We start from the raw sequence: 15198 nt of genomic DNA, 5'->3' as shown, positions 1-15198 counted from the left end.
TAATTTTATTGAAAGGGTCGAAAGTCGCGGTAATGCTGGCTCGAGTAACAGACAGGGATCGCAATGAATCGTCATTGACGCCCTGTCGTCGGCTGGAGGAGTTGCCAGTGTACAGTCAACGACCGACTTTCCGGATTCCCGATAATTTGGACGGCTTCGCGGCACCACCACGCACCCCAAAGAGTCAATGTATCAGAATGTCTGAAATTTCGGACGCAAGAACTCTTCACCATCCAAGTTTCCGGACGTTTTGCCGTGACCTCAGATCCAAAACGGCATTAATCAAAACCACCACCGCTGCCATTTTGATTACCTCGCCGCCTCGAACCCGCGCTCTTGCACGCAGATCCGCTGGCAGCCGCAGTCACCACTGCGGCAACGTTAGGCCTAGCTGCTTCGACGTTCGCTATGAAGCCTCTTGCCTTTGGGTGCCGCGTTTTTTATTGAAGGAATTCGCTGCTGTCAGCAATGGCACGGACTCCGCCTTTGTGGTCGTCGCGATTGGCTTCGAAGCTTGGAGAGCACGGTGCGTTGCATAATGCCGGTTCCCGAAAGTCAGCAGAAATGTTTCTTGGTGAAGCATACGCAAAAGTATTGCAGTGAAGCATAACAAGCGTGGGAAAATGCTATAGCCACGGGACACAGTATGTATCCCTTAATTATACACGCGTGCACCCGGTATTTCCTGTGACAGTACGAGCACCGATATACCTAATACGTGTACCGACAGGCCCGCAGAGCGTTTTCGAATGTGCCTATGGCGGATTGAGCCCTTAAGGGAAGTAAATGACATGCATTTATTTTTTCCAACCGGCCGATTTTTCGGACGTTCTCGCGGCTCCTAAGGAGTTCGAAAAATCGGACGGGGACTGTGCAACTGACCAAGAAGATGCTTGAAATGGTCCGTGGGGCGAACGAGTGGCGGAAGGCGGACAAGAACAGAACGGACCAACGCATTGGGGAATGAACGGGAAAGGAAGCATAGTGCCGCCATTTTGAGCTCAAAAACAGTGTTGGCTGATGCTGAGATGCAGGTGTCCCTCATCCAAATCAAAATAAACTCTTTAAAGAGTATGTCAGGACAGTTGAGGTTGACTCACGAGCTGTTGAGAGAGAATCTCAATTGTGACAAAGTTCGGGCATCCTACCACTGAGCTTGCTATCAGTTGATAGAAATAGCTCTAATTGGAAAATATTTGCTTCTGTATGCATCTCCTTTTTATTTGTATTTGAGAATGTCCGACTCGATTTGCAATTTTTTTCGAAGACATTTTATTTGCTGTGCATTCTACTAACCCTCCCTTCTATTCTTTTTTTGAATAACATAAACACTACTCCTTAGTATTCAAATTACATTAAGTCGTTTTTTAATTTTTTTTTCATATGCTTACTAGAGAGTGACAGCATCGGGCGATATGGTTTCAGCCCATCTTGACATAATACATTGTTCTGCACCACTCGGGGAATTTCGCAAGGGCACTCAGGGAAAACCTAGAAAACTCAGGGAATTTGGAAATGCCAACTGGTAGACACCCTGATTTTGTCGTTGAAATAAATGAGCCTTGTAAAATGGAGAAAACCGTTATTCCTGACGCAGAAATGTTTAGAGATGTTTCGGCCAGTAGGTTAAAGTCGCTAAGGTGCAAGATGAATGCCGATTTCAAACAAGTTCTGAAGCTTTCAGCTGCATCAATAGTAATAAGCAGATGCGAACTGTCACACATCAAATATTTCAGCGCTGTGTTCGTAAGCTCTAGCACATTTTAATTGTTAATAGGTACTCATCAATTGATATACTTATGAGCGCTGCGTGAATGCCTATATATCGCAGCCGATTTCGCTGAACGACAGCATGCATCGACAGGTACTGGTTTTGCTTATATGGAGAGAGCAAATGTTCCTCATCAAGACATAGCTGGAAATTATGATTAGTGCTACATTCGCTGTTCAATTTGCCTATTGTAAGAACCACTATTGTTATATAGCTCGATTTGCTGCTGTTAGCGAGCCGCGAATACATATACGTTTTGCAGTCACACCACAGGCTCTTGCGCATTTCGAGGAAGGCTTGCACGTTTACCCTTCGCATGGACGGCGTCGAGTAAACCAGTTGTATTTAATTACGAGCAACCTAAGCGTACAGTGCTAATCGTGTTGACAAAAATAAGCGCTCTTCGGCGAGCTCGGGCTGGATCGCAAGCGCCGTCGGCCGCGGCGTCCGTCGAGCTAGGCCTAGCTGTCAGCGGAGCCGTCAGTAGACAACGCGCCGCTGTGAAGTGTTTTGTCACACTCAGAGGCACAACTTTATTGACAGTGTTCGCGTAAAGCGAAGCAGCGTTGTGCAAAGTTGTTTGCATTGTATTTCTCGACGTGGATATGAAGTCTTGCGAGCGTACTACAAGCTGGGACACTGGATCTGGGCGGAGCTTACGTGTCGCTCGGATGCAAGCCCCGAATCGTCGTATGCCGCACGCTGTAGCACGCTAGAGCATGCAGCGCCGCACGACGGCTCGGACGCCGAATCGTACCGTGTGTCTCCTCTTTATCTCGTCTCCCGCACTCCTGCTGTGATCCTCAACCACCGCCGACGCGGCGTGCAAGGCAGCAGCAGCAGCAGTGGAAAAACCGAAGGGAGAGGCAAAGAAGGCTTCCCTTTGAAAAAATGTCTTTAATTAAATAGAAATTTCTCAATGGCAGCACAGACAGCTTTCAGTAACAGATTAAGGAACGGAAAGATTCCATCCAATAGTGTGGAACGGTACTTAAGAAATAATTCTTCTTAATCCCGAACTTGGAGCCCAGCACAAGCTGGTGAACCAGGCCAGGGAAGCAGCAAAGGCCAATGGATACCTGGACTGAGGACGCCACCCGCCTAGGATGAAGAAAGAAGCACTCTTTCTTAGATTCATATTATCAAACGTTTATCTCTCTCTCTCTCTCTAATTGCAGAACCCATGCTCTCTTATTCAGCTCCATGGTTAGCCGAGGGTGTCTCCATGGTAACCCGAGGATGTGCATGCATGCGCGTGCTGAGTGCCTTATTACCCGCTGCAGCGACACCCCGGTAATAAAAATTCGCTCACCGAGCGGCCAACACAAGGGTGTTCAAAATTTTAAGGAAAGTGTTTAGAAAAAGTTTATTTAAACAAGGGACGATACGAACACTGGGTCACAATCACAGCACAATTCCACCAAGACGATAGCATATACAAGAAACGAAGGATTGTATACATGGCACGTTCTCAAAGTAGTATACGTATATACTCGTACTCGTATGTACTGGTATAGGTGACAGAATGCGCATTTTGTCGCAAAGTGTTCTTGCTATTGAGTTTGTCTGTAAATATTGTCAGAGTATATTACAAGCCAAACGCAGAGGTTAGCAGCAATTTTTGTTAAACTGCATTTTATTCTGCTTGAGGGCCGTAATATTGTAACTAATATTCTAATTATACCGATGAAAATGTGACGTTGCCAATCGTCCTGAATTTATCGGGACGGTCCATACCTTTGAGTAGACGTTCCGATTCCCGACTTGACCCAGTTGGAACGGCAAAATATCCCTAATTGTGTTCTTTCTGCTGTATAACAGACAATACAACAAGTTTTTATAATCAATGACAGCTCGGTTGCGTGATCTTCTCTTATATGTTCTGTTGCATTTTTATTACGCTTTTGGTTTTCGCGTAGTTCTAGTTCTGGTTTAGGCCGGCCCTAACCGTTCAGAGTACCTCTATATGTATCCTTAGCCGTAGCAAGGCGAATACTGCACCTTTATTGTTGTAAATCGCAACATGGTGAGAGCTTTAAAAAATTTCGCGTTTGCACGTACAGAATGGAGGCTTCTGGCACTGACAGGGTCATTCGTCACTCCCCCACCGTCCCGACTTCGTTCACTCGAGAGTTGGCAACCCTATATAATGGTGGTAATTCCATAGAATTTCATACACTATGGGTACTTCCACCATCCATGCAAAACGCCCATTATGAGGGTTTAAAGGTGTGCATTTTAGACACGTAAAAACACCCTTATGCTTGGGTGTAATTTGATTTTCTATGTACGTCGTTCGAGAGAATTTTGAGCGCCCATTATATCCAAAATATCTAGAAAAGGTAGAGATACAGTGGACGTACGTTTAGGGTCAATGATTTGCTGCTTACCGGGTCCGTCTCTCGTTGTCTTAATTAGGAGACACGTGCTGCAAGCTGAGGAACGGCAAGTACAGCTGCTGCCCCCTTCCCAACGCTGTCTGCTGCGAGGACCAGGAGCACTGTTGTCCCTCCGGTTACCGCTGTGACAACGAGACGGATAGCTGCAAGCCGTCCAGAGCACGAGCGGCTGACGTCGAAGCCCTTCTGTTGCAGACGCACGAAAACGCTGGCAGGCAACAAGAAAACGACTACGTCCCGTGCGTTTTAGGGAACGACGCGGTCTGTCCCGCAGGCCACACGTGCTGCACGACGACGCCAAAGTCGAAAGCCACCAACCACAGCTGCTGCCCGTTCCGGAACGCCGTGTGTTGCGCTGACGGGAAACACTGCTGCCCCGCACGGACTAGGTGCCAGCCAGCTTCTGGACGATGCAGCTACGACGATCCTGACGCGCCGGGAACTGGGCTGACTCCGGCGAAACCGTACGAGACGACGCGGACGCCGACGGCAGCGAAGACCATTCCGACTGAATGTAAAGGCGCTTTCTGTGCCACGAAATCGTCGCCGAACACAGTTGGCATCTGTCCGCCGGACTATTACCAGTGCTTGAACCCCGTCTACTGCTGTCCCGTCAACTTCCTCTGCACGTTCACGGGTGCCTGCGTGCCGTAGCCCCTCTTCGTGCCAGAGACTGACGCGGTGTGCCAATACGAGAGCCGATCTTGTTAACTACAGCGCCAAGGCAGTCATGTATACATATGTCTATCCTGCGAGTCGCAAAGCGCATCCTGTGGCTGCTTTCTGCTAAATCTCCATGCTTACTATATGTCGTTCGTACGTAGCTGCTGCGACAATTAGGAAATTACATAGGCGTACGAGCATATACAGGAAAAATAAAAAAGGACCCCACAAGTCAGTGATTGATTTGAACTGAACTGACAATGTTGGTAACAATATAAATACAACCTCGACTGCCGCTCCCCTGCAAGAATAAACCGCTGTACGATCGACTTAAACAAATGAACATAATGGAACGGTGCCCATGCGTATAAAGGCCGATTCAGGTGGTGCGATTTTGATTTCTTAAGTGCCGCGTCACGCCTATGACAGATATGCCACCGGGCCGACAGTTTGAAGATAATGTCTTCCTTGGCGAGTTACCGCCCTTTTCCTTATGGAGTATTTCTGTGTTTGCCTGGGCCGATCCTGGAGATAGTGCAGTCTACAGATGTGGGCCGATCCAGAAGGTTGTGCAGCCTAAAGTTCGACGCTCTTCTTCACTGCGATCGGTGCATGTAACAAATGCACGTGAGGTAATCGCACTTCCAAATAACGAAATAAAAAATAGCTTTGATGGAGTTTCTTGAATAAAACAAAATTGAAAACGCACGCTTACCAAATTATCTGCAATTAGAAATTTGACATGGGACTTGTAAAATGACATCCGTCCTTAGCTTCCTCGACTGGTAAAGATAGCATCAGCATCAAACATTTCTCGGCATCACATTTCTCAGTCTCTTTCGTTTTGAATGTTCTGTTGAGTTCCCTTATGACGAAGAAGTCTCTAAGTTGATAAGCCGTGCGCGTTTTGTTCGATAGTGGTTATAAGTGCAGATAAGAGCGCAGTCGTGCTCTCGGACACAATTCAGCGCGAATTAAGTGCACTCGAACTATACGTCATAAAGAAGAATAGCCTCAACTTTCCTTCTGATACGCCGATGTTAATTGCCAACATTACTTATGACGTTGTGTGCACAGTTTTTATCAGTAATTACTAGGGGGAACTCTAGCGCTGCGATCGCTCGGCCAGTATTATAAGCATTGGCTTGCAGCTCACGTAGACTCTATCGCCACACTTCCTTCTAGTAATTATTGTATGGAACTTAATGGTTAGGTGGGTTCACGCATGATTATTGTTGTTTCTGCCCGTCGAGCGTATCATAGCGTAACTACAATTTCCATCTTGAATGAAACGTGCAAACAAACAAAACTGATTTCCTTTATTTAGTAACCGCGTTTACAAATTGTTGTATTTATAGTAATTCGCTATATCCATGTTCTATTGTAACGAGTCTATGTGTATACTATTACTTCTTTTGGCACTTCCGCTAATGATCTGCAGGCAGGCCAGAATGAAAGCCTAACAGCGTGAAAAAAGAAACTGAAAACAGATTACGCATAACTATTAGACGTGGGTGAATATAAAGTTTTTTCGAATACGAGTCGAATACGAATACACAGTCACTATCGAAATCCAATTGAATTTCGAACAATCAAACGCAGAGGCTTATATTTACAGCAGGAAAACTTATTTTGTCTAATTAGGTACCGCGCTTGTACTGACCAGCGAAAAAAAAAGACATCAGACTATCACGGACAATCAAAATCAGTTTTAGACATAATATCACTACATATATGTCATTAAAAGAACTGCACGAACAGCCTTCCAACATCTTTACAGCCTGTTTACAAACAACGTTTCCAAAATTGAATAGCTGCAGTACGACTATCTTTCCAAAAGCGTTAAATAAATGATTGCCGAAAAAAAAACGCGTTGTAAAAAAAAAGTATGCGTAGAATCTCCTGTGGGAGTTATCTAAATGATACGTAAGCATTTGCTACTACTCACTTGCTGTTGCATCATCGTATGCTGCTGTGTTTCGTACAATTGCGAGAAACGCCGAGAAAGAATCGTGAAACAGAGAAGCACCCTACGGCAACACCGAAATGTTAACTGTGACGACGAAGAAGAGGCGAGTAGTAGCACTGTTCGCTCACGTTATAGATAACTCCCAGAGGATGTGGACGTGGGATGAACTGACCAGAGAGATTTTGTAAACGAAGCAAATATATACAACATTTGTTATGTATGTTCACTGTCTCTTGTTTGGTTCTTGTGTTTCTTATTTATCTTCAAATTGGATGATGCCGCTGCTTCGTGGAAAAATAAGCACTGGCCGACGGGTGCTGTAGTACGTGACGTAATTGGACAGTGTCACGTTTGGTAGACCTCGTACGTAGACGGGACCGTGACGCTGACTTATCTCGATGCAAACCATTATCAACCGTACTGCAGTGGCGGCGGCGTATACGGCGCGGACCTTATCTTGAAAATGATCTGCGATGGGGACACAGTGCGCCTAGTGCTGGTAGCTTCGTGTGCGCTGTGTTCTCGCCGCTTAGTTGGTGTTGAAGAGAGGTAGTAGGAAGGACGGGTTTCTTCGTTGGGTAGGCAAACAAAAAAATGCTGATGTACTTGGGTGATGTAAACACATGTAAAAGGGCCCGTTGCAGGGAAAGCATCACTGGTTTTAGCGTAAAAGATAAAACTGCTGCGTGAATAGACTCCAAGAAACACGAAACTACACACTACACGCAAGAACAAGTTGTCACGTAGGCTTCCACCGCGAAATCGAAAAGAAAGGTTGCACTACCAATTTCGTTTGTGCATTGCTCGGAAAACTTCTGTCGTTCTTTCACTTCTAATAATTTGTTTAGCAAACGGAGAACAGGGACCCAACTTTAACAATCTGTTAATGGCGAGACATTCGGTTAGTTTCCAATATTCGGAACTAACGAATAGTTTACCTTCGAATACAAATTAGGTATAATATTCGATTCGTATTCTAAACTTCAAATATTCGTCTGTAATCGTAATGCAGTGTATTTCGACATAGACGTCCGTATCCCCAAGACTTACTTGGTCTGTGAATGAATCAGGCCAGGCGAAAGGCAAGTACACTCTTTTTTTCCCCTGTAGGGTGTTTTATGTTGACTGAATGTTTGTGTCTATCTGTCTGTCTCTCTCTCTCTGTGCGTGTGTATGTGTGTTTGTGTGTGCGTGCGTGCGCGCACTAACTATACAGGCGCAGTGCTACAGCTATAGCTGAGTTTTAAATATATCAAAATAGTCAAACATAGGCGCTTGGCTTATACGCAGGGTCACCAACACAAACCACAGTATAATGCGTGTCCCAACGTTAGCCAACCTGTTCACCGAAAACCTATCCGCTGCGGTTGCTTAGTGGCTGTGGTGTTCGGCTGCTAACCACGAGGTCGCGGGGTGGAATCCCGCCCACGGCGGCCGCATTCTGATGGGGACGAAATGCGAAAACATCCTTGTACTTGGATTTAGGTGCACGTTAGGGACAGACAACCGCTCAAAATACGAATCGAGATAACCCTACTGATGGATGGATGGAAACAACTTTATTTTGAATCCGGCAAATTTGACGACCCGGGCTCAGGTCTCCCATGAGGGGACTTCGAGGCCTTGCCTCGTCGCCGCCTCTCGGGCTTGCTGGACAGCCCACTCTTGTGTCTTGAGGTTGGAGCTGCGCAGAGCGACGGCCCACTTCAACGTAAGAGCCTCCGGAGCTACTGCTATTGTAGCTGATGTAACAAGACACTCCCACAACATGTGTGACAGCGTCGCTTTAGTTTCCTGACATAATTTGCAAAGAGCAGTCGGGTATTGCGCGGGGAAAATGTGCAGCAATCGCACCGGACTGGGGAAGGTTTGTGTTTGCAATTGTCGCCAGACGACTGCCTGGCGACGTTTCAGCATGGGGTGAGGTGGGGGCAGCAACCGCCTGCTTAGCTGGTAGTGCTTGGTGATGTCATTGTGCCTGACCAAGCGTTCTCGCATGTTTTGAACCAGGAGTTCCGAAGTCGAAGAGGCGGTCTCCGATTCTGCGCGGCGGGTAAGTTCTCGCGCAGAGCCGTGTGCTACCTCGCTCAAGTTAGGGGGGCCCTCATCGGTGGGGGTTGCGACGTGCGCTGGAAACCACATGATCACGGTGCTGTCAAAGTGCTGTCGACTAGCTTTCCTTAGAATCTGGAGAGCTTCGGAGAAAGTGCGCCCGCGCGCGTAGTTGCGAACTGCCGATTGTGAGTCGCTAAAAACTACCTCGCAGAGGGGGTCGGTAAACGCAAGCGCAATCGCTATCGCTTCCGCTGTTTCGGGGTATTCCGTTGCGACACTGCACGCGTGCGTAAGCCGGGAGCTAACGTCTACGACTACCGGCGGTAGTCGATGGGAAGGATTCCTTATCGTAGAGGCTAAAACAAACCATGTTTTTCTCATTAAACGTGGATTTATATCTTTAATTCATCACTAAAAGTGGCGGAAAATGACTTTTGACGGCCCATGCGGCAAAAACATGAATCTGCATAAGAGGTCCACCACGTGACCTTCTACTAGTGTACGAGGTTCCTGGTCTTCTTATTGGTATTGAAATGCAGCATACTTTTTATTAATATAAGTATATCGTTTGTAGAAAGCAAAAAAGTGGCGCTGCCTTCGCCTTCGTTTTCCATGAGTTGGCTTGGCTCGTCTATCCACAAAACAACGACGACGGGGGCCAGCCAGCCATGAAGTAGGCGTGACTTCGAGGAAAACCCTATACAAATATAAGAAATCTCTGTACAACAACGGGAACTTATTGCACCGGCTTTTTATTTTCAAAAGTGGTGTATATTTGGTCCACCACAGGTGGACCAAATTTGCGGAGTCTCCCCCCCCCCCCCCCTATACGGCATGCCTCATAATCAGATTGTAGTTTTGGCACGTAAAACCCCATAATTTAATTTTTCACCGAAAACAAATATTCAAAAATATTCATCGCCCAATAACTCCGTACAGATGGTTCACCAGCACTGAAACGTGCGGCCCCGGTGTTTATCAATGGGTTCATCCCGACGGTTCATTAAAGGACGGCTTGGTAGGCTGCCGTATCCTCGGTATGCAGTTGCTGCTGGCACTCGGCTTCACAAAGATGTTCTTGTGCCCGGGCTGCTGCATCGGCACGGCGTACTGGTTCTGCTCGCGGCGTTGCTGGTCGAAAGCTGCCTGCTCCTAAGGAGTACGTATGACGCGTGGCCTACCCATTTCAGAGCCGGATAGAAAGTGCTGCGCGCGCGCTCGGCTGCAACGGAGAGCAACGACATCACTCTGGCGCAGCTAGTCCAACACCACCTAGATAGCGCAAGGCCTTTTCACTCCGATCCATGACGTCATATTACCTAGCCCGACTGCCATGGAGTCTAACGGCGATACTCCCGAGTAAGCAACAGTGATTTTGACGTCACCGCTTTCATCACGCCAGCCTTGTCAATGGAAATTTCAGGCCAGGTAGCGTGACGTCATGTGTCGGAGTAAACAGGCCTTGTGCTATCTAGGTGATGTTGGCTAATCGCGCGCTTATCTTTCTCTTTTTCGCGCATGCGCGTGGGATTGCGCCGGAGGAGTTTTCGGCGTACAGTCTACCGATATACGGACGGACGGACGAATCGGCTAGCCATACACAGCTTCGTTGTAAAAACACGGTGCAAGATGTAACTATAATACCTACGGCGTTCGGTTGTCCGACTACTGACAAGCGAACACCTTAGGCCTTATGATTATATCTTTCACCGTGTTTCTGAAATACTTTTTTTTGGTGAACATGCAGATTGGCTAACGTTAGTTGGGGCACATTATAGAGACATCCGGGCGATTTCGCAGCCGGCGTAATGCAAGGATTCCTTTAGTTTGACTGTCTGCGCCGTTGACGGTCGGCCCATCCTAGTGATGTGGCCGTAGCATTGCTCGAACCACTGACGAAGCATGAAAATGGATGAAAAGCAGGAAAAGGAGATTCGCAAGTGAAGCTTCTATATTGGGTCGCACTTAGTATGAACTGCCTTCCCTTTATTCACTTCCCTAAATAGGCCTCGAGCATATTATCGGGCTGGGTGAAAAAACATAATCCACGGACAGCTTACGCTACTGTGAACATCTCATCCAAATTTTTGAAGCTCTATCCCGTGCGTGGAGCTCGCAAGCGGAACGCGAAGTCACCTTTTTCTCCAATGTTCTTTTTTCAACAGAAGCCTGCTCCTCACTCTTTTGGGGCTGCTTTATTTTGTAATTTAGCAGATTCCCATATTGTTACGGTTGGCGTGTAACATCCCGGGCAAAAAGGATGCTCAACGACCATGCCTAGCCGAAACGGAGGATGGATTCCTAATTTGCTATGGTTGTCTCGAGTGGTTGCCGTCTGGCAGGCGCCCCGCAGTGATGACAGGCCCCTTTGTGTGTGTGTGCGACCAAGGAAAGAACTTTCCGCGAACTGTCCAACTCTAGGGGAGAACGCATTCCGCGAACCACACAGGCCCCTGGTTGCCGCCAGCGGAGGCACGCTCATGAAAACGTCACCTGGGAGCAGGTATCAGCAACCCATGCCCGACCAGATCCGCGAGTTGCCACCAGCGGAGGCAAGCTGGAGAAAACATCACCCAGGAAAGTGGGAGCAGCCGAAGAGCAACGAAGGGGACTCAGTGCATGTCACGTGACGTTGACGTGAGCAAGATCCCGCCTACGATTTTAGTGGGCCGATTTAAGGGTCCCCGCAATGTACTTTTGATCATCATTCATTATCTTCTTATCCTTCACCAACCATTAAATAAACAGTGCAAGTTTCGCACTAGAAATCGTCTCGTCCCTGCCTGGTCGCCATAGTCTACCGGACGCATGCAGCCCGCCGACAACGCCACGCTACCCAATAGTAACACCGGTCGAGCTTCGAGCAATGGTGTCGTAACAAAGCGATGGAATACGCTACCCTGGAGACCCCAACTTTGGACGACATCTAAGAGATAGTCTCCTCTTCGTCCTCGTGACAACGTTCGGAAGGAAGGTGTCAGGATTCATGACTGAATATGGTGAGTGCACGGCTTTTCTTCACTAAGATATCACTTGGCTTTACGTATTTTTGGGGGAAGTACAAAGCAGTGATTTTTCTTTAACCGTTGACGGAAGTTTTCAGTACGTCGAGGTTGTTATAGAGTGAAGAGTTAACAGCACTAAGGGCAGCCATGAACTTGAAGGCACTAAAGAAGCCGGAATTGTTTAGCTTGGCCAGATAGTTGGGCCTCCAAATTGCCGAATCAAAGAGAAAGCCGGATATCATTGAGGCGATTGAAGCGAGCGGGGCGGACGGCGATGAACTAGAGAGCATTGCGGATAAGGAGGAAGTGCCTAAGCGCCTAGAAGAAAAGGAAGAGCGTAATCGCCTAGAAGAAAAAGAAGAGCGTAAGCACCTAGAAGAAAAGGAAGAGCGTAAGCGCCTAAAAGAAAAAGAAGAGCGTAAGCGCCTAGAAGAAAAGGAAGAGCGTAAGCGCATAGAAGAAAAAGTAAGCGCCTATAGAGGAAAAAGAGCGCCAGCAGGCAGCACGCGACGCACTCGAAATGAAGCGTCTAGAGATTGAGTTTCTGAAAGCTCAAAATACTGAAAGACCTAGCACAGGGGCACGTGAAAGCGAGCGCAGAATGACAGACTTGATGGCACCCTATGCAGTAGGAGTGGACATGGGTCCTTTTCTGGTGCAATTTGAGCGCGTGTGTGAGCAGGCAAAATTGGCGAGTGACACGTGGCCGCAACACTTGCTTACGTTACTGCCACGTGAGGTAGCTGATACTATTGCCCGCACCCGCCGTGGTTGCTCAGTGGCTATGGTGTTGGGCTGCTGAGCACGAGGTCGCTGGATCGAAACTCGGCCACGGCGGCCGCATTTCGATGGGGGCGAAATGCGAAAACACCCGTGTACTTAGATTTAGGTGTACGTTAAAGAACCCCATGTGGTCGAAATCTCCGGAGTCCTCCACTACGGCGTGCCTCATAATCAGAAAGTGGTTTTGGCACTAAAACCCCATAATTTAATTTTTTTGATATTGCCCGCATGGGGAAAGAAGAGGCAGATGACTTCGATAAAGCCAAAGCGAACCTGCTTAAAAGGTATAGATATCAGCAGAAGCATTCAGGCGAAAATTCAGGGAGGCCGAGAAGACCATACTGGTGAGGCCAAAACTCGAATACGCATCACTTATATGGCATCCTCACCAGATTTACCTCAGCAACGCATTAGAATCCATACAAAACCGCGCCGTAAGATACATTCACTCGACGCACTCATGTGATATCAGCTTATCACCATTAAACGTAGAGTCTGGTTGGACACACTAGCGCACCGTCGCCGTATCGCGAGCTTATCATTATTCCATAAATTCTACACCAGCCCGCTTCGCCACGCACCTTACATTTTAACACCTTCACGCATATCGCTGCGCACAGGCCACCTACTAAATGTTGCTCGCCCTAGCGCGCCCGCACTGTCACCTGCTCGTCATCATTTTTTCATCGTGCAGCTAAAGACTGGAACGGCCTTCCCCACCACGTCGCTGCCATATCACCACCTCATCTGCCTTCGTGGAAGAAGTAACAAGTGTTCTGTCGGTAAAATAACATAGTGGGCAACCTCCTGTATTTTTGTACCACCCACCCTTTATTTAATACCCCGCAATGGGTCTTTAAGGTAATAAAATGAAATGAAATGAAAGTGAGTCATACTCAGATTTCGCATACACCTTGGAGGTAAACCTGAAAGAATGACTCAGAGAAGAGGGTGCACTCGGCGACGCCGAAAAGACAATGCAGTGCGTTGCTTTAGAACAGTTCTACCGCCGGCTGCCAGAAAACATCAAATATTGGGTTCAGGATAGGCCAGGCGTAGACACTGTTACGAGAGCGGCCGATCTCGCTGAGGAGTACGTAACTCGCCGTGCGCTCGAAGGCAAAGAAGCTCCTAAGAAGGAGATGAATAAATACAGACCCGGCAAGCCAGAACGATGGTCAAAGTCGAGTCAGTATAAATCCACGGAAAGGTCAGATTCGGTGAAAATTAGTGACGAGAACAGCAAGGGAAAGGAGGAGACAACCGAACAGAGGGCAGAAAGGCAAAAGAAGAAAGCTTTCGAGAAAAATAAACTAGTAGTTTGCTATAACTGCCAGCAAACGGCGCACATCTCCGTGGGGTGCAGAAATCCCAAGCTACTGTTGATGTCACTAACTAGTAACGAGGAAAATCTGAACTTGTTAGAACCGTACATTCGATACTTCGTGGTAAACGGTAAACTGTGTCGGGTGCTTCGCGACTCGGCAGCCACAATGAACGTGGTGCACCCGTCGTACATAGATGAATGCCAGTTCCCGGGAGAATGTACTTGGATAAGGCAAGCCGTAGAGGCCTCGTGTTTGTCTCCCTGTGGCAAAGATTCGTATCGAAGGCCCTCTTGGAGTACTGGACACTGAAGCCGCCGTCTCGGCACATCTCGCGCCACAGTATCCATATTTGTTTCTAACAAATCTGAGGATTTGCTGCAACGCAGGGGAACCGGATTTAGTGAGAGAATAGTACAAACCCTAACTCGTTCCAAGGCAAGGGAGCTCGCGGCCAAGGCAGTGTACGAATGTCCAGTGGTGGAGGAAACAGGTTTGACGGAGGATTCGTCAGCCAGCACCAAACAAATAGGGAACATCGCGGGAAGTACACTAGCTAATGAAGAGGTCAGGAAAGCACCGGAGCCTGAAATGTCTCGAGAGGCAGAATGAAGAAAAAAGTTATTGAATGTAAACCCTGCCACATTGATTGCTGAACAGAAAAAAGATTCCACCCTGCGTAACCTAAGGCCAGACGCGAAAGAAGGTGCGGCCAAACAGAACGTAAAGTTCCTCAAGAGGGCAGGTGTCCTCTATGGAAAGTACACTAGTCGAAAGGGAGTGCAATTCGACCAACTTGTGGTGCCGCATCCCTATCGTGAGCAGCTCCTGCACCTGGTCCACGGAGGCTTTTGGACAGGGCATCTGGCCATTCGTAAAACAAAGGACCGCTTACTGCAGGAATTTTACTGGCCCGGCTGCTTTCGAGAAGTGGAAGCATTCGTAAGAAACTGCGACACATGTCAACGCATAGGCAAGCCCGAAGATAACGCTAAAGCGCCAATGAAACGTGTTCCCATTATCACGGAGCCGTTTCGCCGGCTCATAATAGACACAGTGGGGCCACTTCCTGCAACGCAGTCTGGCTATCGGCATATTCTCACTGTACTATGCCCCACAACGAAATTCGCAGAGGCGGTGCCTCTCAAAGAACTAAGCTCGGTGGAGATCGTCAACACGCTTTCGTCTATCTTCACGCGAGTGGGGTTTCCCGCAGAAATCCAGTCAG

Source organism: Dermacentor andersoni, chromosome 2 (genome assembly GCF_023375885.2).
Source record: "Dermacentor andersoni chromosome 2, qqDerAnde1_hic_scaffold, whole genome shotgun sequence".
NCBI lineage: Eukaryota > Metazoa > Arthropoda > Arachnida > Ixodida > Ixodidae > Dermacentor > Dermacentor andersoni.
Note: the sequence above shows the minus strand (reverse complement) of the source record.